The 27302-nt window shown below is 50.9% G+C and overlaps 1 protein-coding gene across 1 annotated transcript in view; it reads right to left on the bottom strand.

Annotated features, from left to right (window-relative positions):
* LOC119975645 (flocculation protein FLO11-like) overlaps positions 1 to 27302 on the bottom strand; it is a 62150-nt gene that overhangs the window by 22303 nt on the left and 12545 nt on the right. The gene's annotated exons all lie outside the window — the stretch shown is intronic.

Raw genomic sequence — 27302 nt, 5'->3', positions numbered from 1 at the left:
CGGCAGCGGGGCTGGCTGCTCCTGGTACGATACTAGTGTGGATGCTGTGCCGAATATCTTTAGTGCCTCTCCCGTCTAGGTGGCTAAGGTAGCCGGAGTACTCCTAAGATTCACAGGCTGCAGCCCTCCCCGCAGGAACTTAAATATCTGCTCACCCACAACTGTTGCAGCTGCACCTGTATTGACCTCCATTCTGGTGCCGCGGCAGGTTCGGAGAATCCCGGCCGTGACTTGTAGGTGGTGGACAGGCTTTGGGAAGTCAAGAGGTGAATTATTCTCTGCTGGATTGCTAGCCTCTGACCTGTTGTAGTAACCACAGTATTTGTATGGCTAGTCCATATAATGGGGGATTCAGTGATGGTCATGCTATTGAATGTAAAAGGGCGATGGTTTGATCCCCTCTTATTGGAGCTGGTTATTGCCTAGCACTGTGTGGCACAAATGTTACTGTTCTATGTGGAGGAGGAGGGCTATTCGTGATTATCTGGTACAGGGCCGGTTTTAAGCCTATTTGACCAATTTCATCAAATTGGACCCCGCACCTTAAGGGGGCCCCGTGCCAGCGGCGACAGAGTTACCGTTTGAAGCCTTTTCTGTATTCTAAGAGGAACTATAGGGTAGTTTTTACTTTTGGGGAACGCACCGCATTACCGTCGACAAATCCTTCAGCCCTGCGCCGCCAAATCCTTCCGCCCGGGTAAGTAAGTTTCAAAATTTTAGTATATCAAGCATTTAATGTTTTTTTTTGGTTAAAGACGAGCATACTACACGAAATATAAACATACATAAATTTTTACTTTTGTAAAGTAGGGGCCCCGCCATCACTTTTCTAATTGGGCCTGCAATTCCTAGCACCGGCCCTGATCTGGTGAATATCCAGTAAGTGGTCAACCTCTAATTTCCAAAGGTTTAAATTTGTCCGGTAGTTTGTGATAAGATTAATTAATATATCCAGTGAATACATAATTGAATAAAATAATAAGTAATTCGTTAAAGATAATGGGCGGGATTCTCTGTTGGCTGACGCCAAAATCAGGGAAGGCAATTAGGCAGAGAACAGGTTCCAATGACAAAATCACAATCGGCGCTGATTTGACACCAAATCGCAATTCTCCGTCACCTTGACTTCGGCATCAATGTTGTCCGGAACGCATTACATTGAACTCCGTTAGCATGTCATTAGTGGGCCTGACCCGGTATTCACTGGGCCTCTGCAATTCTCCAGCTCCGATGGGCCGGGTTCCCGACGGCACGGTTCACTTGTGCTTTTAAACATCGTGACTGCTGAGGGAGGAGGTGTGGGGTTGGGGCTAATGGGCACAGAACACCATTGAAGCAACCGGAAAGGCAGCCATGCAGTTGCGCACGCTACTGACAACCAACTGTGAACTTAGGAACACAGGTCCTATGGTGTCCCCCCAGGTGCCCTCTGACCCCAGCTAACCCAGCACCTGTATGGGAGACCTCCAGCACAACCAGTGCCAACTTGTTAACTGGGATGAGTGTGTGTGGGGATTGTAATGTGTATATGCGGCTGCAGCTTGTCAGCCTCCCGAGTGTCAATCATGGACCCGGCGAATCCCGCACCGCTTTTCATTGGAATCAATTGTGTTCCATGTGGCGACGGTGCTAGCCCCTCCACAGTCACGGAATCGGTTCAGGTTCAGGGCTGTTTTGCTGTCGTGAAAGCCCACAAATCTTGCCCTGGCGAGAACACTGAGGGCGGGATTCATTGTTCCCCGCCGCCGATTTTGTAATCAGCAATCGGGCGGAAAATCCTTCTTGACCCCGAAATCGGGGGCGGCGCCTGTTTGACGCATGTTTTGTCTGCTCCGCCCTATCCAAAATGGCGTCATCACGTCATTTGCCGCACGCCATTAGGACGGCCTTAGCGCATCACCTGATTGCCTTCCCCCGATACCCCGCCCCCGATGGGCTGAGTTCCAGGCCATGCAGTTGGCGTGTGGTCTCAGCGGTTGGGAACCTGGCATGGCGGCTGCGTACTGTGTCCAGTGCTGCCACAGTCGGGCTGGAGCCTTGCTGTCGGCCGGGGAGGGTGGGGGGGAAGGGGGCTTCCGCAAGGGGACAGGGTAACTGGTATGGGGGTGGGGGGGGGGCAGGGACGCACTATCTGGCATGTCGGGTCCACACACAGCCGCTGCCATGTTTACGGCAAGACCATCATCATACTGGTGCCAAAGAAGAACCAGGAAACGTGCCTCAATGACTGCCATCCGGTGGCCCTGATATGAATCGTAATGAAGTGCTTCGAGAGGTTGGCCATGAAGCGCATCACCTCCATACTCCCAGAATGCCTTGATCCACTGCAATTCGCACACCGCCACAACCGGTCCACATCAGACGCCATTTCTCTGGCCCTACACTCATTCCTAGAGCATCTCGACAACAAGGACTCCGACATCAGACTCCTATTTATTGACTACAGCTCCGCCTTCAGCACCATAATCCCAGCCAAGCTCATATCAAAGCTCCAAAACCTAGGACTTGGATCCTCACTCTGCAACTGGATCCTCGACTTTCTGACCAATAAGAATAAACAACACCTCCTCCACGATAGTCCTCAATACCAGGGCCCCGCAAAGCTGCGTACTTAGCCTCCTACCATACTCCCGAGAAGCACACGCCTGCATAGCAAAATTTGGTTCCAACTCCATCCACAAGTTTGCTGACGACACAACCATAGTGGGTTGGATCTCGAACAACGACAAGTCAGAATACAGGAGGGAGATGGAGAACCGAGTGGAGCGGTGAAACAACAGCAATCTATCCCTCGATGCCTACAAAACAAAAAGCTGGTCATTGACTTCAGGAAGCAAAGTACTGTACACACCCCCGTCTGCATCAACGGGGCCGAGGTGGAGATGGTTGACAGCTTCAAATTCCTAGGTGTGCACATCACCAAAAGTCTGTCTTGGTCCACCGGCGTCGACGCTACCACCAAGAAAGCACAACAGTGCCTATACTTCCTCAGGAAACAAAAAAATTCTGCAAAAAAATGCTCTTCGGGAGGGTTTAAACTAGTTCAGCAGGGGATTGGGAACCTGAATTGTAGCTCCAGTACATAAGAAGCTGAGAGTAGTGAGGTCATGAGTAAAGTTTCAAAGTTGCAGGAGTGTACCGGCAGGAAGGAAGGTGGTCTAAAGTGTGTCTACTTCAATGCCAGGAGCATCCGGAATAAGGTGGGTGAGCTTGCGGCATGCGTTGGTACCTGGGACTTCGATGTTGTGGCCATTTCGGAGACATGGATAGAGCAGGGCGAGGAATGGTTGTTGCAGGTGCCGGGGTTTAGATATTTCAGTAAGCTCAGGGAAGGTGGTAAGAGAGGGGGAGGGGTGGCATTGTTAGTCAAGGACAGTATTACGGTGGCTGAGAGGACATTTGACGAGGACTCGAATACTGAGGTAGTATGGGCTGAGTTAAGAAACAGGAAAGAAGAGGTCGCCCTATTAGGGCTTTTCTATAGGCCTCCGAAAAGTTCCAGAGATGTAGAGGAAAGGATTGCAAAAATGATTCTGGATAGGAGCGAAAATAACAGGGTAGTTGTTATGGGGGACTTTAACTTTCCAAATATTGACTGGAAACACTATAGTTCGAGTACTTTAGATGGATCCGTTTTTGTCCAATGTGTGCAGGAGGGTTTCCTGATGCAGTATGTAGATAGACCAACAAGAGGCGAGGCCGTATTGGATTTGGTCCTGGGTAATGAACCAGGACAGTGTTAGATTTGGAGGTAGGTGAGCATTTTGGTGATAGTGACCACAATTCGATTACGTTTACTTTAGCGATGGAAAGGGATAGATATAAACCGCAGGGCAAGAGTTATTGCTGGGGGAAAGGCAATTATGTTGCGATGAGGCAAGACTTAGGATGCATCGCCTGGAGAGGAAAACTGCAGGGGAAGGACACAATGGAAATGTGGAGCATGTTCAAGGAACAGCTACTGCGTGTCCTTGATAAGTATGTACCTGTTAGGCAGGAAGGAAGTGGTCCAGTGAGGGAACCATGGGTTACTAAAACAGTTGAAACACTTGTCAAGAGGAAGAAGGAGGATTATGTGAAGATGAGACGTGATGGTTCAGTTGGGTCGCTTGAGAGTTACAAGTTAGCTAGGAAGGCTCTAAAGAGAGAGCTAAGAAGAGCCAAGCGAGGACATGAGAAGTCTTTGGCAGCTAGGATCAAGGATAACCCTAAAGCTTTCTGTAGATATGTCAGGAATAAAAGAATGACTAAGGTAAGAGTACGGCCAGTCAAGGACAGTAGTGGGAAGTTGTGCGTAGAGTCCGAGGAGATAGGAGAGGTGCTAAATGAGTATTTTTCGTCAGTATTCACACAGGAAAAAGACAAAGTTGTCGAGGAGAATACTGAGATACAGGCTACTGGACTAGAAGGGCTTGAGGTTCATAAGGAGGAGGTGTTAGCGATTCTGGAAAGTGTGAAAATAGATAAGTCCCCTGTGCCGGATGGGATTTATCCTAGGATTCTCTGGGAAGCTAGGGAGGAGATTGCTGAGACTTTGGCTTTGATCTTTAAGTCATCTTTGTCTACAGGAATAGTGCCAGAGGACTGGAGGATAGCAAATGTTGTCCCCTTGTACAAGAAGGGAAGTAGAGATAACCCCGGTAACTATAGACCAGTGAGCCTTACTTCTGTTGTGGGAAAAGTCTTGGAAAGGTTTATAAGAGATAGGATGTACAATCATCTGGAAAGGAATAATTTGATTAGAGATAGTCAACATGGTTTTGTGAAGGGTAGGTTGTGCCTCACAAACCTCATTGAGTTCTTCGAGAAGGTGGCCAAACAGGTGGATGAGGGTAAAGCAGTTGATGTGGTGTATATGGATTTCAGTAAAGCGTTTGATAAGGTTCCCCACGGTAGGCTATTGCAGAAAATACAGAGGCATGGGATTCAGGGAGATTTAGCAGTTTGGATCAGAAATTGGCTAGCTGATAGAAGACAAAGAGTGGTGGTAGATGGGAAATGCTCTGACTGGTGTGCAGTTACTAGTGGTGTGCCACAAGGATTTGTTTTGGGGCCGCTGCTGTTTGTCATTTTTATAAATGACCTGGAGGAGGGCGTAGAAGGATGGGTGAGTAAATTTGCAGATGACACTAAAGTCGGTGGAGTTGTGGACAGTGCAGAAGGATGTTACAAGTTACAGAGGGACATAGATAAGCTGCAGAGCTGGGCTGACAGGTGGCAAATGGAGTTTAATGCAGAAAAGTGTGAGGTGATTCATTTTGGAAGGAATAACAGGAAAGCAGAGTACTGGGCTAATGGTAAGATTCTTAGTAGTGTGGACGAGCAGAGAGATCTCAGTGTCCATGTACATAGATCCCTGAAAGTTGCCACCCAGGTTGAGAGGGATGTTAAGAAGGCGTGCGGTGTGTTAGCTTTTATTGGTAGAGGAATTGAGTTTCGGAGCCATGAGGTCATGTTGCAGTTGTACAAATCTCTGGTGCGGCCGCATTTGGAGTATTGTGTGCAGTTCTGGTCGCCACATTATAGGAAGGATGTGGAAGCATTGGAAAGGGTACAGAGGACATTTACCAGAATGTTGCCTGGTATGGAGGGAAGATCATATGAGGAAAGGCTGAAGGACTTGAGGCTGTTTTCGTTAGAGAGAAGAAGGTTAAGAGGGGACTTAATTGAGGCATACAAGATGATCAGAGGATTAAATAGGGTGGACATCGAGAGCCTTTTTCCTCGGATGGTGATGTCCAGCACGAGGGGACATAGCTTTAAATTGAGGGGAGATAGATAGAGGACAGATGTCAGAGGTAAGTTATTTACTCAGAGAGTAGTAAGGGCGTGGAATGCCCTGCCTGCAACAGTAGTGGACTCGCCAACACTAAACGCTTTCAAATGGTCATTGGATAGGCATATGGATGATAAGGGAATAGTGTAGAGGGACTTTAGAAGGGTATCACAGGAAGGTGCAACATCGTGGGCCGAAGGGCCTGTACTGCGCTGTAATGTTCTATGTTCTATGTTCTATGTTACTGACTCCTCAACGACTCTCCCTTGGATTTATCTGTTCCCTTTAAGAACACTATTCACGACGCCCTCTGCTGCCCTTGCTCAAGGGCATTGTTTGGCCCTTGTTCCACACTGTAACCAATCACTATTTGTCAATGTACTCTGTCGATTATTCTTTTTGTCCACTATGTAAGTGCTGTGGCAGTAGAAAAATACTTTTCACTGTACTTCGGTGCATGTGGCAATAAATGAATCAGTCAAAACACAGTCTAAAGAGGTGCAGGTTAGGTGGATTGGCCATGCTAAATTTCCCCTGCATGTCCACAGGTTTGGTGGAGTTGCGGGGATAGGGCAGGGAAGTGCCAAGGTTAGGGTACTCTTTCAGAGTGTCAGTGCAGACTCAATGGGCCAAATGGCCACGTTCTGCCCTGTAGGGATTCTATGATTCTATGAACATGTGGCTCAAAGACTGGTGTGGGAGAAGTGGGTTTTGGTTCAAGAGTCACTGGCATTAGTACTGAGGAAAGTGGGGGCTTTACCATTGGAACAGCCTAAATCGGAACAGTGCTGGCACCAGTGTTCTTGCAAACCACATAACTAGAGAATGAGAGAGGGCTTTGAACTAAGGAGGGATGGTTCTGCAACGGGGAGAAGTAGGCTTACAAAGCATATGGCAACATCACAGGACAGCTATTTACATTATGATACCCAGAATGTGATAGAAAGGGACGGAGAGTACAAACATAAAAAAAGCAACAGATCAGGTCAATGTGGAAAAAGTAGTAACAAGGCAAAATTAATGGCTCTTTACTTAAATGTACCTAGTATTTAGCACAAAAACAATGAAACAATGCTTAAATCAAAGTTGATGGGTATGATAGCCATTTCAGAGAAATTAGGTGGGATTCACCATTGCCCAACGCCAATATCGTAATCGGGTGGAGAATCAATCCCGACGCCCGGGGGGCGCAGGTTTGACGCAGATTTTCGAGTCTACGCCCCCTCTGAAATGGCATCATCGCGTTGCACACCGCTCGTCATTGCAACGGTGTTGGCGTGTCATCGGCAAGCCCTCCTGCGATGCTATGCCCCCAATGGGTCGAGTTCCCAATCGCGTGGTTGACGTTTGGTCTGAGCGGTCGGGAACCCGACGTGGCAGCATCAGACAGGGCCAGATTTTCCGACCCCCCCCCCCCCCCCCCGCCGCCGCCGGGTGGGAGAATCGCCGGGGGTCGGCGTGAATCCCACTCCCACCATCATCCAAATTCTCCAGCCCTCCAAATATCGGCCCGGTGTGAAGCGCGCCGCCCGCCTCGGAGAATGGCAGGGACCGGCGCAACTCAATGGGCCCCGGGGCTGCCCAAATTCTCAGGCCCGCGATGGGCTGAAGTCCCGCCCATTTTTTGCTAGTCCCACCGGCGTAAATTGGAGTAGGTCCCTTACCGGCGGCACCTGGCGGCACGGGCAGCCTCCGGGGTTCTTGGTGGTGGGGGCGCAGGGGGATCTGGCCCGGGAGGTGCCCTCACAGTGGCCTGGCCCGCGATCGGGCCCACCAATCCGCCGGCGGGCCTGTGCGTGGGGGCACTCTATTGATCCGCACCGGCGGCTTTAGCAGTCTGCCATTGCCGGTACGGAAACAAAGCCCTCTGCGCATGTGCGGGGATGACTCCAGCACATGCTGGCGCTCCCGCGCAGGTGCCAACTTGCACTGGCCAGCGGAGGCCCTTCGGCGCCAGTTGGCATGGCGCCAAGCCCCTTTCCCGCCGGCCGGCACAGCGCAAACCACTCCAGGGCGGGCCTAGCCCCTGAAGGTGCGGAGGATTACGCGCCTTTGGGCTGGCCCGACGCCAGGGTGGTTCACGCCACTCCATCCCACCAGAGTTGCCCGCCCCGCCGATTACGGCAGATTCCCACCCACAGTGTCCAACACTGCCACACTCGGCCGGCATCCGTGCCGATGGCCATGGGGGCTTCCGTGAGGGCTCGGGGGACTGGTGGTGGGTGGCCAGGGAGCAGTCATGCGGTGTCATGTGGGGTCAGGGATGGCTGGTTGGACCGCCGCCATGTTATGCGGCGTTATCGCTGCAGGTCGTCGCTGTGCGCATACGCAGCCATGGATCCGGCCATTCTCCAGCCGTTTTTGGCATAGGAGAACCTGGCATCGCTGCTAACCTCTCACCTGTCCTGGAATCAGCGCTGATTTTGGCACCGTAAAACGCCTGCGAATGCTCAGATTCAGCCGGCACTTAGCCATTGAACGGAGACTCCAGCCCATGATTACAAGGAGATCAAAACTGGGAACTAAACATTAAGGAGTATGTGACTTTTTGTAAGGACAAGCAGGGAGGGAAGGCTGGGGTAGCTTTGTTAACATGAGTTGAAATAAGTACAATATCAAGAAATGATCTTGGATCGGAAGATGTTGAATTCTTATGGGTGGAGGTAAGAAATAACAAGGGGAAGAAGACACTGGTGGGACAGTCTATCGGCCCCAAAACAATAGCTATACTGTAGGATGGAGAATAAATCAGGAGAAAGTAAGGCATGTAAAAAAGGCAGTGCTTTAATCATGCATGACTTTAATCTTCATGTGGATTGGGAAAATAAATTTGCAGATGTAACCATGAGGAAGCATTTGGGAGTTTCCTGGAACAATATGTTGTGGATCCAACCAGGGGAGCAGGTTATTTCGGATCTTGTAATGTGTAATGAGGCAGGTTTAATAAACATTCTCAGAGTAAAAGGTCCCCGAGGAAACATCGACCATGACATGGTAGAATTTAGCCTTCAGTTTGAGAATGAGAAACATGGGTCAGAAAGAACTGCACTTTACATTTTGTTATTTGTTCCTGCGACGTGGACATCGCAGGCTGTGCCAGAATTTATTGCCCTTGAGGGGGCAGTTGCGAGTCAACAGCATTGCTTTGGGTCAGGAGTCTCATGTAGGCCAGACCAGGTAAGGACTGCAGATTTCCTTCCCTAAATGATATTAGTGAACCAGATAGGTTTCTATGACAATCGACAATGGTTTCATGGTCATCATTGGGATTTTAATTTCAGATTTTTATTTAATTCAATTTTCACCATCTGCAGCGGTGGGATCTAAATCTGGGTCCCTAGAGCATTACTCTGGGTCTCTGGTTTACTAGTCCAGTGACAATACCACTTCGCCACCGCATCCCTTAAACAAGGGTAATTATAAAGGAATGTGGGCAGATTTGGCTGGAGTGGACTGGGCAATGAGTTCAACAGAAAGAATGGTTGATCAGTATGACAGATGTTTATGAAACTAGTTTATGGCTCACAAAAAAGATATATCAAGCATCTTTCAGTCGAGTCTTTATTAGTGTCACGAGTAGGCTTACATTAACACTGCACAGAAGTTACTGTGAAAATCCCCCAGTCGCCACACTCCGGGCCTACTCGGGTACACTGAGGGAGAATTCAGAATGTTCAATTCACCTAACAGCATGTCAGGACTTGTGGGGGGAAACTGGAGCGCCCAGAGGAAACCCACGCATACACGGGGAGAAAGTGCAGACTCCCAGACTCAGTCGAACCTGGGACAATGGTGCTGTGAAGCAACAGTGTTAACCACTGTGATACTGTGCCGCCCGAAGCTTTAATTTATAGGGATAAGTAATTGCAGGAGAGCTCAAAGTCTTGCTTTGCTCCTCTTGATCCCTGTGGGAGGCTGGGGGCATTGCAGTGCCCGGGACCAGCATGTGTGTAGGAAGTATTTCCAGCTACAGCTCCTCGAAGCCCGGTTTTGGAGCTGGAGCAGTGGCTGGGGACACTGTGGAGCATCCGCAAGGCTCAGATTGTCATGGATAGCACAAATAAAGAATGGTCACATCGCAGTCTCAGACTCCACAGTCAGGAATGGAATGGGTGACCACGAAGCAGAGCAGAGCTAGGTAGGCAGTGCAGGAATCTCCTGTGGCCATTCCACTGCAAAACTGATGTACCATTTTGGATACTGTTGAGATGAATGACCTCTCAGAGGAAATGGCTTTATGCAGATGAATTCACGCCTGACAAATCTATTAGAATTATTTGAGGCGGATGGATAAAGGGGACCCAGTAGATTTAATATATTTGGATTTCCAAAGAGCATTTCATAAGGTACCGCACAAAAAGCTACATAATAAGATAAGGGCCCTTGGGGTAGTATATTAGCAGGGATTGAGGATTGGCAAACTGATAGAAGACAGGGGGTTGGGACAAGATGCATATTTTCAGGATGGCAACTTCTAGCCAGTGGAATTCCACAAGAATCAGTGTTGGGGGCCACAATTATTTACAATATATATTAATGACTTGGACAAGGGAAGTGAATGAACTATTGACACAAAAATAGGTGAGAAGGCAAGTGGTGAGGATGACACAAGAGTCTACGGATGGATATAGACAGTTTAATAAGGACACAGAGGGGCAGCACGGTGGCGCAGTGGGTTAGCCCTGTTGCCTCACGGCGCTGAGGTCCCAGGTTCGATTCCGGCTCTGGGTCACTGTCCGTGTGGAAATTGCACATTCTCCCCGTGTTTGTGTGGGTTTCGCCCCCACAACCCAAAGATGTGCAGGGTAGGTGGATTGGCAACGCTAAATTGCCCCTTAATTGGGAAAAATGCATTGGGCACTCTAAAAAAAATTTTTTAACAGGGTGTCCACACCGAGTAAATAAAGAAACATAGTTTTATTTACATGATGATATATACACTCCCCGGTAGATACCTACCGGGTTCCTGTTCTAGTCAGTGCCTTACGAACAGATCTTTTATATAAAGGTTAATAGAGACTCCCTGCCCCTAGCAGGAGACCTCGTACTCCGCAAGTACCACGAGGAAGATTATCGTTCCCACTATTACAGGCTATTACAGACAGGTTAGTTGAGTGGGCAGTAACTTGTCAGATGGAATATAATATAAGAAAATGTGAAGTTAAGCACTTTCATAGGAAAAATAAAGGTGAATATTATTTAAATGGAGAAAGACTGCAGAAAACTGCAGCACAGACAGATGAGGTGGTCTCATGCATAAACCACAAAAATCTAGTATGCAAGTTCAGCAGGTAATAAGGAAGGCAAATTGAATGTTGGCCTTTATTTCAAAGCAAATGGAATTTTAAAATAGTCTGATGAAAACTGTACAAGGCACTAGTTAGGCCACACCTGGAATGCTGTGAACAGTTTTGGTCGCCTTATCAAAGGAAAGTTATATTGGCATTGAAGGCAGTCCAGAGAGGGTTTACTAGTTTCATCCTGGGTATGGGGGGATTTTCTTATGAGATGCGGTGAAGTAGGTTGGGCTTGTATTCACTAGTGTTTAGAAGAACGAGAGGCGATCTTATTGAGACGTATGGGATTCTCAGGGGACCTGACAGGATAAATGTGAGAGATTGTTTCCCCTTGTGAGAAAGTCAAGGGCCAGAGGGCATAATCTCAAGGTAAGGGGTCGCCCATTTGAAACAGACTTGAGGAGAAATTTGAATGTGCGGAATTCTTTACCACTGAGAGCTGTGGAGGCTGAATCATTTTAATCAGGAAGAGAATCAAGGGTTAGCAGGATAAGGAGGGGAAGTGGAGTTGAGGATTATATCAGATTAGACGTGATCTCATTGAATGACAGAGCAGACTTAATGCAGGCCTCCTACATCTTATGGTTCCTGAGAAACCCTCAATTACGACACAGGAGAGCAGATTGGTAATTCATAGGCTTTAATTACCAGAGAACCAGACAGCTGCCGAGAAGTGTGCTCACAGCACGCTGCCCACTAAGCGTAACCTTATATACAGTTTCCTGGGGGCGGAGTTCCCCAGGGTTCCAAGCCCGGTCTTAAAGGGGCCATCGTATTAAAGGTAAGGTACAGTTATACAGATATCATTCATCACAATTCCATTTCATAGGTAACACAGCAAATTCAGATTAACTCTTAAGGTTCACATTCAAACTGTGGTGGGGGGAGGGGGTGCAACTCACACACATACAAACATAGGATATGGGGGATAGATAAGAGGGATTTTTTATAACTATGGATAACCACAGAAAGGAACATTAGTTCTCATGATTTTCAGAATCCGAGCAGTCAAACGTCAGAGGGTGCCTCCTTAATGATGGAGTTCAGTCCAGATGAGCTCCTGGTTGGAGACGTCAATACAAAAATCCGTGAAATGAATGATGATACAGCATGATGAGATTACTGTGCTTAGATCACATGGTAAGCAATGATCAGAGATCTTTCAAATTAAACAGTCTTCGAGGAGTGAGAAGTGATGGGCTGGTGTTTGATCAGCTGGGAGTCCTGCTGGAGGCCTTTTCAGTTACTGTTGATTCAGTAGACCTCTTGGCCGAGAATCTCTGACCCTGCGCCGTGTCGTAGATCACCCGGGGGGGGGGGGGGGGGGGGAGGCGCGAATCCCGCCGCGACGCCGGCTGCCCTATTTTCCGGCGTCATTTTTCAGGGACCGGCGGGATGCCCGCCACGGCGGTCAGGGGCCATTGACAGCAGCCTCCCCGGCGATTCTCTGGGCTCTGATGGGCCGAGTGGCCATAAAGTTTTGGCCAGTCCTGCTGGCATGATTAATTCAACTCACACATGGCCGGACCTGACAGGGAAGTTTGCGGGTGCGGTCCGGGGGGGGGATCCGACCCCTGGGGGGGGACCCCACGGTGGCCTGGCCCGCGACCGGGGCCTACCGATCTGAAATGAAAAAACGAAAATCGCTTATTGTCACGAGTAGGCTTCAAATGAAGTTACTGTGAAAAGCCCCTAGTCGCCACTTTCCGGTGCCTGTTTGGGGAGGCTGTTACGGAATGTGGTGAATGTAACTTGGTAATTCACACTGTATCTTTGTAAGCGCAGTAGCGTTATCCGGCCACTAGGGGGAGTAGCTCTGGGAATGCTCAGGAGTTTTTACAGGGCTCCACCCTTGGCTCCGCCCACGACTCCTCCCCCGTGTGCTGCTGTATAAATACTCTTGTCCAGAGTCAGCCTGCAGTTCACCGAGAGTTCATCAACGGGTAACAGTCTGGCTCTGTAATAAGTAGATTAAAACCACTGTTCATATCGGAAAGCACGTGTCTAGTGAATTGATGGTTCCATCAATTTAACCTATTTAAGAACAGTCAAGATCGATCATGGAATCGGCCCTCAAGCCTGGACGCCTGGAACTCGACCCACAGGATACAGAGGCAAAAGAAATCTTCTCCCACTGGCTGCGGTGCTTTAAGGCCTACCTGGCAGAAGCGAGCACAGCCGAAACGACAGAGGAACAGAAGTTAAGTCTACTGCATGCGAAGGTGAGCCACAGATTCTCTACGCAACTAAACTCGGCCGGTTCATATACTGCAGCGCTAGCGGTACTCGATAAGATATATGTAAGGCCCATTAACGAAGTTTACACACGCCATGTGTTCACGACTCGCCGCCAGCGGCCTACAGAATCACTCGCCGAATTTTTAAGGGAACTCAATAATTTGTCAAATGACTGTAACTATCAAGCGGTTACCGCGGCTGAACACAGAGAACTTGCTGTACGCGATGTTTTTGTAGCGGGCCTCAGGTCTAATTATGTGCGCCAACGACTGCTGGAAAAGGGGGTCCAAGACTTAGAAACAACTGTGGAAGCTGCTACCACGATGGAGGTCTCCTTCCGCAGACTTAACTCGTTCCCGGCGGACCCCGCGACCCAATCATGGGCCCCCGACCAGCGACTCCCCCAGGCCTGTGCTACGCGGCCGCCCAGCCACCATGCTGCCCCAGCCAGTCACTATGCTGCTCCAGCCAGCCACTATGCTGCTCCAGCCTGCCATTTCTGCGTCCAGAACCAGCACCCGCGGCAGCACTGCCCGGCCCGCAACGCGACTTGCAGCAGCTGCGGGCGGAAAGGCCACTATGCAAGAGTGTGCCTCGCAAAAAGGGCCCCAGCTTCCAACTCCCCAGCGGCACGAAATAATCGCACCCCACACCCGCAGGGCCCAAAACGCTGCCGCCTATGCCCCGACTCCGCCCCCTCCCGCCACGTGCGATCTATGGGGGCCGTCATCTTGGCCAACCTCCACCACGCGGCCGGCCACGTGCGACTCATGGGAGCCGCCATCTTGGATGCCATCTTCCTAGCCGCCCGCCACGTGCGATCCACGGGCCCGACCTATATCTCCACGCTCGGACAACTCATCGGAAGAGTACGACTACGAACTCAGAGGGCAGTCATCATGTGGCCACTCCAGCACAGCTGATCGAGCCGCCGCCTACGCACAACTCAGCACAGTCACTCTGGACCAATCACGCCCGAAGCATCTGCGAAATTCGATGGCATGGGTCCAAATCAACGGGTACAAAACGCCATGCCTCTTCAACTCCGGGAGCACTGAGAGCTTCATACATCCAGACCTGGTAAGACGCTGTTCGCTGCCCATTTTCCCCGTGCGGCAAACTATCTCGCTCGCTTCAGGCTCCCACTCAGTCCAGATCCAGGGGCGCACCGCCACGACACTCACAATCTGAGGCGCTAGCTACTCAAAATTCCAACTCTACATTTTGCCCGACCTCTGCGCGCCACTCTTATTAGGCCTAGACTTTCAATGTAACCTTAAGAGCCTCACCCTCAGCTTCGGCAGGCCCCTGCCCCGACTCACTATCTGCAGCCTCGCTACGCTACGAATCCCCCCCCCCCCCCTCCCCTCTTCGCCAATCTCACAAAGGACTGTAAACCCGTAGCCACTCGTAGCAGGCGATACAGCCTGCAGGAAAGGGTATTTATCAGAACAGAGGTCCGAAGGCTTCTCAGTGAGGGGGTTATAGAGGCCAGCAATAGTCCCTGGAGAGCTCAGGTGGTGGTCGTTAAGACCGGGGGAAAATTCCATATGGTGGTCGACTACAGTCAGACCATAAATAGATTTACGCTCCTCGACGAGTATCCCCTCCCCAGGATTGCAGACATGGTAAACCAGATCGCCCAGTACCGGCTCTTATCCACGGTGGATCTGAAGTCTGCATACCACCAGCTCCCAATCCGCCCCGGAGGACCGCCACTACACGGCATTCGAGGCCGATGGCCGCCTCTTACATTTCCTCCAGGTTCCTTTCGGCGTCACTAATGGGTTCTCGGTGTTCCAATGAGCAATGGACCGAATGGTGGACCAGTACGGGCTGCGGGCCACGTTTCCATACTTAGACACTGTCACCATCTGTGGCTATGACCAGCAGGACCACGACGCCAACCTCCACCGTTTTCTCCAGACGGCACAGAAACTGAATCTCACGTATAACAAGGAGAAATGCGTTTTCCGCACAACCAGACTAGCCATCCTCGGCTATGTCGTGGAAAACGGAGTCCTGATCCCAGACCCGGACTCTTAGAACTCCCCCTCTCCCATTTCCCCAAGGCCCTCAAACGGTGCTTGGGCTTCTTCTCCTACTACGCCCAGTGAGTCCCTCAATATGCGGACAAAGCCTGCCCACTCTTTAGGGCCACATGATTTCCCCTGTCAGCTGAGGCACGCCAGGCCTTCGACGGCATCAAGGAGGACATCGCCAAAGCGGTCATGCGGGCGGTGGATGAATCCACTCCATTCCAGGTTGAGAGCGACGCCTCAGAGGTAGCTCGAGCAGCCACACTAAATCAGGCAGGGAGACCAGTCGCATTTTTCTCCCGTACCCTCTCCACTTCCGAACTCCGACACTCCTCAGTTGAGAAAGAAGCACAAGCCATTGTGGAGGCTATTCGTTACTGAAGGCACTACCTCGCAGGTAGGAGGTTGACTCTCATCACCGACCAAAGATCGGTTGCCTTCATGTTTGACAACTCGCAAAGGGGCAAAATTTAAAACGACAAAATTCTGAGGTGGAGGATCGAACTCTCCACCTACAATTACGATATCAAATATCGACCCGGGAAGCTCAACGAGCCTCCGGATGCCCTATCCCACGGGACATGCGCCAGCGCGCAGATTGACCGATTGAAAGTCATCCACAATGACCTCTGCCACCCGGGGGTCACCCGGCTCGCCCACTACATCAGAGCCCGAAACCTGCCTTTCTCCAACGAGGAGGTAAAAGCGGTCACCAGGGACTGCCCGATCTGTGCGGAGTGCAAACCGCACTTCTATAGACCAGACAGGGCCCACCTGGTCAAGGCTTCTAGGCCCTTTGAACGCCTCGCGATTGATTTCAAAGGGCCACTCCCCTCAACTAAAAAGCACTTCTACTTTCTAAACGTCGTAGATGAGTTCTCCCGTTTCCCATTTGCTATCCCGTGCCCCGACATGACTTCCCACACAGTCATTAGGGCCCTGCATAGCATCTTCACCCTGTTTGGTTTCCCCAGCTACGTACACAGCGACCGGGGTTCGTCCTTCATGAGCGACGAGCTGCGTCAGTACCTGCTCGACAAGGGCATTGCCTCGAGCAGGACTACCAGCTACAACCCCAGGGGGAACGGGGAGGTGGAGATGGAGAATGCGACGGTCTGGAAGACCGTCCTACTGACCCTCCGGTCTAGAAAGCTCCAAGTCTCCCAGTGGCAGGAAGTCCTCCCAGACGCACTCCACGCTATTAGGTCCCTTTTGTGCACAGCGACCAATCAGACCCCTCACGAGAGGCTCTTCATTTTTTCCAGGGGCACTACCACGGGGGTCTCACTTCCGGCATGTCTGAGGACACCGGGCCCCGTACTCCTGAGGAAACACGTCAGGGCACACAAAACCGACCCCCTTGTTGAGAAGGTGCGCCTGCTCCACTCCAACCCCCAGTACGCATTCGTCGAGTTCCCTGACGGCCGTCAGGACACTGTATCCCTCCGGGTTCTGGCACCCGCCGGATCCAGCGCCCCCTCACCCTACACCCCATGCTGCCGCCCCCTCGCGCTCCCGAGCCCACGAGCTCGCTCCACCAGTTCCGCGCACCCACGCCGGCCAGCCCCCAGTGCCCCCAGTCCCCGGTCGAACAAGGAGAGTATGAAGCTCGGATACAACCCTCCCTGGAGTCCGCCATCGTACCCCAGCACACAACACCCATCCAGCCACCACAAGAGGCTGCAACCCCGGTGCTCCACAGATCACAGCGGACAGTTCGACCACCGGACAGACTGACTTTGTAGACCACCACCCCCACCGGACTTGATTTTTTTGCAGGGGGTGAATGTGGTGAATGTAACTTGGTAATTCACACTGTATCTTTGTAAGCGCAGTAGCATTATCCGACCACTAGGGGGAGTAGCTCTGGGAATGCTCAGGAGTTTTTACAGGGCTCCACCCTTGGCTCCGCCCACGACTCCTCCCCCTTGTGCTGCTGTATAAATACCCTTGTCCAGAGTCAGCCTGCAGTTCACCGAGAGTTCATCAACGGGTAACAGGCTGGCTCTGTAATAAGTAGATTAAAACCACTGTTCATATCGGAAAGCACATGTCTGGTGAATTGATGGTTCCATCACGGGAATCGAACCATGCTGCTGGCCTGCTTGGTCTGCTTTCAAAGTCAGCGAATTAGCCCTGTGCTAAACAGCCCCTGCTGTTCTGCTGCTGGGCTGGTTCCGTGGGGGGCCTTCTTTCCTCTGCGCCAGGCCCCTGCAGGGCTCCGCCATATTGCCCAGGGGCTGGCGCGGAGAAGGGAAGCCCCGCGCATGCGCGGAAATACACCGGCCAGTCCGTGCATGCACGAGATCACGCCAGGCATTCCGCGCTGCATGAACTCGCGCCGGCCCTTCACCGCCGGCTGGAGTGCACCAACCACTTTGGCATCAACCTAGCCCCCAAGAAATTGGAGAATCCCTCACTTTTGGGGACTGTTGACGCTGGAGTGGTTGGCGCCTGGTTTCGTGCTGGTGTGGGGACACCGCACCATTTTTGGAGACTCCCGCCCTTTGTTTTTCAGTGCTCAGCTGAATATAGCAATTTCACTAGAGTCATGTGACCTCCTTCCTCCACAATGATTTTGAAAGTGATGTTTATCTGGTGTCTGGGTCTGACCTTTGTTTTATCTTTTAAAGAGTTACCATCCATGTTGAGAATATTGTTTCAGGAAGCCAAGGTGCAAATGCTGTCCATTCACCCCTCAATGTTATCTTTGAAATGGACCTGGACACACCCTCAATATAAGATGAGATTGTTATCAATCCTGCATGAGTAACAAGCTTTGATTCCTGTGGGTCCCTTAGCTTTGCGATTATAATGAGCTGGATTGTCCAATCCCCGATGCCAAAATCACGTTGGGTGACGGAGCGGAGAATCCCCGATGAACGTGAAATCGTGGGTGGCGCCGCTTTCGCTATGCCCTCCCCATGAAGCACGGCGTGGCCGCTGCACCGACATGCGCATGCCCAGCCACGGACCCGGCAATTCTCCAGGCCATTTAGGCAGCTAGAGCTGGGAGCTCTACACTGCCTGGCTGCTATTAGCCCCGGAACAGGAAATTGTTGGCCATTTTGCACCAGTTTTCCTGCCGTAAAACGCCACCCTTTTTATGCCACCGTGTGGCGTCCGTCTCCCAAATGGAGAATCCAGCCCAATGTCCTTACAATGGGTTATGAGATTACATAGGATGAGATTACATAGGATTACATAGGACTTTTCTTTGTCATTGTAGTGCCTGTTGGAAGCTTCTAGAACACATGGCCAATTTTGTGAGTCATGTGACCTTTGGCACCACATTTTGCTTCATGTACGGACATTTTAAAATCATGAAAAAATAACGAGGTGAATTCACTGCCTTCCCAGTCACATGTTCCTCAGCGGCGCATCATCACCTGCAGCAGAATTCTCCATTCCCGCCAACGACCAATGGGATTTTTGACCCAGCATGAGTGATTAGAAATCAGTCTGGAGTTACCCAGGAGTTAGATTGGGTGTTAAACTGTTTAATATTTCCTGAGAAACTATCAAGTCACATACCTAGCCCAAGTCTCCGCACTAAACTCAAGCTTAGAGACATTCGCGCAGGATCCCAGGAGCAGTGGAATTGCCCATCAGAAGTTGAAATTTCCTGGGTAATTAATACCCATGTCAGTCTTGGCATTACGATATCCAAAAATGCCAGCACACATTTTCAGTCACATGTTTGGGGCGAAATTCTCCGACCCCCCACAGGGTCGGAGAATCGCCCGGGGCCGCCGGAAATCCCGACCCCGCCGTGGCAGAAATTCTCCGCCACCCGGGAATTGGCGGGGGTGGGAATCGCACCACGTCGAGCGGCGAGCCCCCTGCAGCGATTCTCTGGCCCACGATGGGCCGAAGTCCCGCTGCTGGGAGGCCTCTCCCACCGCCGAGGTTTGAACCACCTCTGGTGGCAGCGCGATCAGCGGCGCGAGCGGGCCCCCGGTGTCCTGGGGGGGGCACGGGGTGATCGGACCCCGGGGGGCACCCCCACGGTGGCCAGGCCCGCGATTGGGGCCCACCAATCGGCGGGCGGGCCAATGCCGTGAGGGCACTCTTTCTCTTCCACCGCCGCCACGGCCTACACCATGGCGGAGGCGGAAGAGAATCCCCCAGCGCGCATGCGCCATTGTTGATGTCAGCGGCGAACTGGCGAAGGCCTTTCGGCCACCCCCTTCCTCCGGGCGCCGGGCGTCAAAGGCCGTTGGTGCCGGTTTTGGCGCCAGTCGGCGTGGTGCCAACCGCTCCGGTGCGGGCCTAGCCCCCAAAGGTGCGGAGAACTCCGCACCTTTGGGGAGGCCCAACGCCGGAGTGGTTGGCACCACCCCGCTAAGCCGGGACCCCCCGCCCCGCCGGGTAGGGGAGGATCCCACCCCTGGTCTCCAACAATCAGGAGACCGATCATAAAACTAAAAAGATAAATAATCATTAAACTTCCAGAGGGCTAAAATTGTCCGACAACATCCCTCCCCTGTCTGATATACTATTGTTTATGCAGCAGGAAATTATTAATTGACCAAACACCCAATTTTTAAAATGTGAGTTGGACTGGATTGTCCGCCTCATGACTCTGGAAACGCAAATCACGATCAGGTGGAGAATTCAGGCGTCCTGCAAAAATCGAAGTCTGTGCCCAATTTCTCAGGCTCCATGCTCTGGTCCCTCCCAGGTAGCGAAAACAAGTTCTGTGCCCCGTGCTGGAGGGACCACTTAAATGTGATTGGCGGCTTGGACACTTAATGCTCCGCCCTTCCGCGATGCTCCAGCTCCGTCCGGCAGACGTATCATGGGTGTAAATTACTGCAATTATTTACAACCAGGGACTGGGTTCCATGGCCGCAGAGGGGAAGCGGGAGGTTAACAAAACACTGAAAAACTATTGAGAATTGTCGGGCTTGCAGGGTGGTGGCTTCCCGAGTCGGGGGCAGTAGAAGCAAATGACTTGATGCGGAATCCGTGGACTTGGGGTGTCCCCTCGGGATCAGGGTGGCGTGGTTCAGACTGCCATTGCTGCAGTCCGTCTTTTAAATGCACAGTAAGAAGTCTTACAACACCAGGTTTAAGTCCGACAGGTTTAATTGGAATCACGAGCTTTCGGAGCGTAGCTCCTTCATTCGGTGAGTGAAGAGGTAGGTTACACAAACACAGCATATATAGACAAAGCCAATGATGCAAGATGATACTTTGAATGTGAGTCTTTGCAGGTAATTATGGCCAGGATTCTCCGACCCCGCGTCGGGGGGGCCTATATCCCTCCACGCCGGGCGCTGTCGGGCTCCGCCATATTGTCATGTTGCCCGGGGACCGGTGCGGAGACGGGAACCAATGCGCATGCACGTAATCATGTAGCGCGCATGAGCGGTCTCGCGCCAGCCGTTCCGCGCCGACTGGAGCTGCAGGGACCACTCCGCCATCAACCTAGCCCCCTAGGAAGGGGAGCATTCCTCAATATCGGGGAACATTCCTCAATATCGGGGACCATTTGGAGTGGTTGGCACCACTTTTTACGCTGGCATCAGAACTTGGCCGCGGGATTGGAGAATCCCAGCCATAACATCTTTACAGGTCCAGACGGTGCAACCCCTTTGGTGCTACTTACAGGCTCCTGGCTGCTCACAGAGCTGAATGTTGCCTATTGGCTTTTCCGATAGCCTCTGATCATCTGGAGGACCACAAGCCATCTCTTGGACATCCTCTTGCTCCAGCTGTTACACTGAGCATGGTCAAGCTCAACCAGGGGCCCACCAGGTATTGCCACTCCCCAGAATCATTGCCCACTGGGGAAAAAGCAGGTGATCAACAGATCTCATCGCAACCAGAGGATGCCTGCACTTTGGCCTTCGGAGCACTCCCTAGTTCTCTGTCCCTCTCTAGTGCCCCTTATGATGACCCCCTCCCTCCTGATCACCAGCCGTCTCCTCCTGGTGAGGGTGGCAGCACTGACTGCCTATGCCACTACCTCCCAGATTGTGCTCAGGAGTGCAGGCTTGAGTGTACATTCTTCCTGGGGAATAGTGTCTCTCTGCTCCTCACTGACACGGAGCTGTGGACCAATCTCGAAATTGGGGCTGGTTTAGCACAGTGGGCTAAATAGCTGGCTTGTAATGCAGAATAATGCCAGCAGCACGGGTTCAATTCCCATACCGGTCTCCCCAAACAGGTGCCGGAATATGGCGACTAGGGGCTTTTCACAGTAACTTCACTGAAGCCTACTTGCGACAATAAACAATTATTATATTATTAGAACTCCCGAACTCGGGGGTGGGGGGGGGGCAGACCTTCTGTGAGACATTTTTGTGTCTGCAGTGAGTGTGTGTTCAGTGGAGCACTTAACTACAGCTCCAGCTGCCAGGCTGTTTCATGTCATCTCCGGCCCCAGCGGTTAGAACGCCCACTGGGCTGGTAATTGCTCTGAATTTGCATCGACAGCGTGCTGGCACATTTGCATGTCCTGACTCTCTTAGCGAATAGCCCCCCCCCCCCCCCCCCCTCCAATGGGAAGGCGAACAGCACACAATTCACTCCTGGCATTAACATTTAGAGTATGATTTAATAGCCGTGTTGCGCCTGGTGAGCATCCGTGAGGGTTGCAGGAAAGTACCAAATCAGGATCGCGCCAGGCACCAAGCGGTTTGCTATCAAACCGGCCTGCTCCCGTTGGCATGATCCGGATCTCGCCACGATGCGGCTCAAAGCCATTTGAACCCAATTAGGGCAATCTCCATCTCATCTGCGAGATGGAAGCCCAGTATAACAGCCTCCGTGATCTAACCGCCTCCCCAGTGAGAGGTCACGCAGGTGCCTATTAGTACTGGTCCACACAAATGCAGACCAGACATCAAGGACCCTGGGGGATCTCTCAGGCAAGTGGAGTTCCCTAGGTCGTTATGAACAGGGCGCCATGGCACTTGGCTCTCTCTCTGGCACCTAGGCACCTTGGCACTGCCAGGCTGCCATTTGGCATTGCTACCATGGCACTGCCACGGTGCCCAGGCAGCACTGCCAAGCTGGAAGGAGCACTGCCAGGGTGGTCGTGCCATGGTGCCCGGGTGGCAGAACCATGGGCCGGGGCCTTGACCATGATAGGAGGGATGAGAGGGGTATATTGGATGGGGGGGATGAAGAGTGGGTATGAAGGGGCCTCCGGAAGATTGGAGGGGAAAAGCGGGGTCCTGAAAGGGGGGGGGGGAAAGGGGATGTGGGAAGGCATGAAAAGGGAAGACCCTCAGCGACCCCAGAGTGGGATGTCCTCACTTGGGGTGGTGTGGGGTGTATGGGGTACGGGGTGCGGGATGTGACATTGGTCATGGGTGGGAGGTGTGGGGGACCCACACACTTCCTAGAGATCTGGGCAGCCTTTCAAAATGGTGGCCTGATCTCTGAGGAACCAGTTGGGCCAGCCAGTTCAGCTCCCCAGTAATGGAAACAATTCTAAGTGTGGGCTAGCCCGGAGAGAAACTCCCCAAGGCCCGGAAATGTGACTGTGTGGTGAGATAGCGGTGGGTAACTCACCTACAGAGCAGGGGAGAAACTCCCAGCCAAAGGTGTACCTACACCTCAAGAGCTGCAGCAGTTCAAGAAGGCAACTCACCACTACCTCTGAAGGGCAACTAGGGATGGACAATAAATGCTCGCCTCACCTGCGACACAAAAATCCCGTGAATGAATTTTAAAAAACCCACCTAAAATTATACTTAGGCTGAGAGATTCCCCGTCGGCAATATCATCGGCTTCGCTGGCAGCGCACCCACACCTGCGGGTTTCCCGACGGCGTAGGAAGGCCACAATGGGAAACCTTATTGGCCGTCTGCCAGAACGGAGGATCCCGCTGCTGGCGGGGGCACGCGTGCCAGAAATGGGGCTGGCGGGGTGGAGAATCCTGCCCAGAAACCTTTCCATTAAATCGTGCCCTCAGTCTCCCAAACAGATAATCCTGCCCCTTCCTGGCAAAATATAGAGCAGTTGTTTTAACATACGAGGTAAATGTTTTTGAAACATTCCAGTGCTTAATTAACCTGTTTTGCACAATGTACATTCTTCCAATAAATGATTGACAACTCCACAAATATTTTTCTTTCTCTACCTCTAATTGCTGGATTTTCCTTGTACACACTTCACTTGCTATTATGCACCCTTTTAAATGGGAGAAATATTCACTGGCAGGAGTTTTAATATCAATGCTGAGTTACATTTAAAAATCATGTGAACTCATACCAGTAATATCAGGGTCAAAAACAAAACCACAAATAAAGCATTCCTGCTCTAAGGGCAATTATGAAGAAATCCTTGACTGATTGGTGGCGGCGGATGAAAACTGAATCAAACTATTCAACACGCCTCTGCTACAACAATAAAACATATAATACTTCCTGATTCATCTCCAGGCAGGATCGGATTGCGAATCCAAGGGACAAGCATCAATTCCAAAAATGGTAAAAGACAATAGAGGATAAAAGGCTACAAATATGATAGGCTTGACATTACAGGAATAAAACCGCATCTAATGTTTGAGATGTGTTATTACCAGAATACCCACATTATTTCATGCCTCTCCTTGATAATCACACTCGCAAATGCACCACTCGGCCGGGTGAACAGATTCCATTACAGTCACTCATAGGTCTGTCCTTCCCCTTTTGCAGAAGACAGCACAAAACATTAGGTCTCTTCCTGGTCTCTTCTTCCTGTCTGCTGGAAACAGGGCTGGTCTCCTTGCTCTGAGTGCCTGCAGGAGCACCTCCAGGGAGGCGTTACTGACTTGGAGAGCAACCCTTCATCATTCCGGCATCATACGACCACTGCCTCGGTTAATGTTAACCCCTTCCTTTTGTCTGTTTCTTCAGCCTGTCTGACTACCGCACATGTATCTTTAGAAATGGTGACACAAGGGCGCATCTGCCACTGTTAATGTCTCCCCTTCCTGAAGGCTCCAATTGGTTCTAGCTGGTAAAATTGCACAGGAAGTCTTGCCGCACACCCGTGCGTGCTGCCAACTCATTTTTGTGCTCGACATTGAGTCGTCCATCTAATTGATAGAATTCAAGCCACTCGTGCCGATATTATAAATGCACACCAGCTCATATATCAGAAATGATGGGCACACTGGAATGCAACAGATTCATCTTTTCCTAATCTGAAAGACAGGCAGGTGAAAAACTTTGCCAGTATTGTGCATTCAGTTGAACCAAGTAGGTAGCAGATACCGATTAGATTAGATGCAACACGTGATCCATTGCAATTGTAGCATTTCCATTCGCATTGAATTAAAGGATGCAAACTTTCAACTTCTCACTGTATGGAAAACTGAACAGTACCTTTGTCCAAAAATACACCAAAGCATTTTAAAATCACTCAACCCGATAACGTGAGCAAAGACATTTTGTGTGATAAAGATCAGGCAGTTTGAGATTTCCTGCCCAATCAGTGTTGGGTTTGGATACTACATGTAATGTCCCTTGACTCTTCATTTCTGTTCATTGATAAGTGCAGGAAAGTGTTCAATTTTAATTCTAGGCCCCGTCACAATGAATAGCCTGCTAACATTTATTACTTTTACTCATAAACAAAACTTATGTATATACTTTAGCAAAGTACTTTGCCAAGGTGATACTTAGCCAAAGTGATCTGTATTCATGCGACTGTACCCCAACAGATATTAATGACTTTATTAAAGATGAGGCGAATGTAGAGAAACTTCTAAAATCATTCAGGAAGCAATGCATCCAACAACTGTATTTTTCCATTTCAATGTGCAAGTATGACAACAGCACTGGAGTATAGGAAAAAGAACTTTCCATTATTTAATACTATTTGTAATATTAGAACTGAAAAGGTTAATGAGGGACTAATGTGGGAAAATGCACCACCTACATGATGATATAAAGGAGTCACATGACTAGTAGTAGGATCGTGGTCTGGTAGAAGTCTGCATGAAAGTAGCCCATGGCTAGGATTGAAGAAAACGACTGTCGCCATATATGTATACAGTTGTGTTAATAATAAATAGCTACTGTTTAAAAGCAGCTGAACCTCTTCAGTGGACAGCACACAACATTACAATGTGGTTCAGCAGGTGAAAGACCCCAAGACGTCCAAAAATAAAAAGCAAAGAAAACTGCAGTCTGACCTGCAAAGATGTGCCTAACCTGAAGTCATTGAGGACATGGCTAAAAATAGCTAGGAAAGCTCCAACACAGGTGTGGAGGCGGAAGAGGAGACAGGATTGCAATGTGCAACTCAAAAAGACTCCACCAGCGCACAAGGAGGACCATTGCGAAAAGCAGAACCAAAGGACCTCGCGGCCATCCGAGGAAGGTAAGCAAAAGGTTTTATAAAAAAAGCTTTTAAAAACTTTCCACTGAGGCAGAGTTACCAGGCAGCATGCAAACTAAAATCGAAGAGCAGACAGGATAAAAATTGGTTTAAATTCGATCCTCCAGGGCCAGCAAAGTGTGAGCGTAATAATCCATTTCGTGGCCTGGTGACACAGTGGTAGCACTGCTGCCACACAGTGCCAGTGACCTGGGTTCAACACAGGCCGAGGGTGACTGTGTGGAGTTCACACCATGACTGCATGGGTTTCCTCTGGGTGCTCCACCCACAGTCCAAAGATGACCAGGTTAGGCGGATTGCCTCTTAGTGCCCAGGGTTATGGGGTTACGGGGATACGGTGGGGAGTGGGCCTAGGGAGGGTGCTCTTTCAGAGGGTCGGTGCAGATTCAATGGGCCAAATGGCCTCCTTCTGCACTGTAGGGATCGCCCTCAAAAATCAAAGAAGTTTTAAATCGTCTCAGTAATCGCAGCAGGTTCCCAACAAACCCTAAAAATCCCAACAAGCACAGCAAAACCTAATTACTGCAGCACTGTTAAAAATATTTAAAGCAAACCTCTCCTGAACTGAAAACAGCCATGGATGAAAAATGTACAATACCTGAATGATTTGGACAGATAGAAGGGCTAGACCAGACGTAAAATTGGGTGTTATGGCAAAGTAGATGTTGAAGATACCAGATGGCACCAGAGTTAAGTAACAAAACAGAAGCTAAAAAAGCTGACACTTTGGGCAGAGTTCCCCATCTGGAGAAGAGGGGCTGGATTCTCCAAGTCAAGATTGGAAGACCTGATAAGATTTCGGCAATCAGCTGTTTTATGAGCATTCATGAGGTGCAATTGATGCTATAAAGAGCCAGGAGGATGAGTAGTAGGGTGAACGCTGGTTTATTCATGGTCAAAAGAATCTGCCCTTTGGTGGTAAGTACACAGTATCAGTACCGTTCGGGATACCGGGTCGCTTTCTAGGCCAGACTTTATACAAGATAATTCTGAACCCCGCCTGGGCAGACCTCCTCCCATTAGTGGGATAGCTCATAGGCTGAATTCTCTCAGCCCGGGGCCAGGCCGGAGAATCCCTGCAACCGTCGTGAATTGCGCCACGCCGCCCCGACGCCGGCACACGATTGTCCGTGACTGGCCCGCTGATTCTCAGCCCCGGGATGGGCCGAGCAGCCGTCATGAAAACGCTGAGACCCGCCGGCGCCGTCCACAACTGCTCTCAGCCGACGGGAACTCAGCATTGCAGGGTGGTCTGGCGGCCTGTGGGGGGGGGAGGGGGGGGGGATATGGCCCCAGGGGACGCCTCCGATGTGGCCTGGCCTGTGATTGGGGCCCACCAATCGGCAGGCTGGCCTCTCTGGCTGGGGCCTCCTTTCCTATGCGCCAGCCCCTGTAGCCCTGCACCATGTTGCGTCAGGGCCGGCACGTTGAAGGAGGCCTCTGTGCATGCGCGCGTTGGCGCCACTGCGCATGCGCGGATCCCACGGCACCCAGTTCATGCCGGGAATGGCAGCTGGAACGGCGTGAACCGGTCCAGTGCCATGCTGGCCCCCTGTAGGGGCCAGGATTTGTCCTTGGCTTGGCCCATTCACGCCGTCATAAAAC

This window comes from Scyliorhinus canicula, chromosome 13, assembly GCF_902713615.1.
Source record: "Scyliorhinus canicula chromosome 13, sScyCan1.1, whole genome shotgun sequence".
Taxonomy (NCBI): Eukaryota; Metazoa; Chordata; class Chondrichthyes; order Carcharhiniformes; family Scyliorhinidae; genus Scyliorhinus; species Scyliorhinus canicula.
Note: the sequence above shows the minus strand (reverse complement) of the source record. Positions and strands in the feature narration are given on the sequence as shown.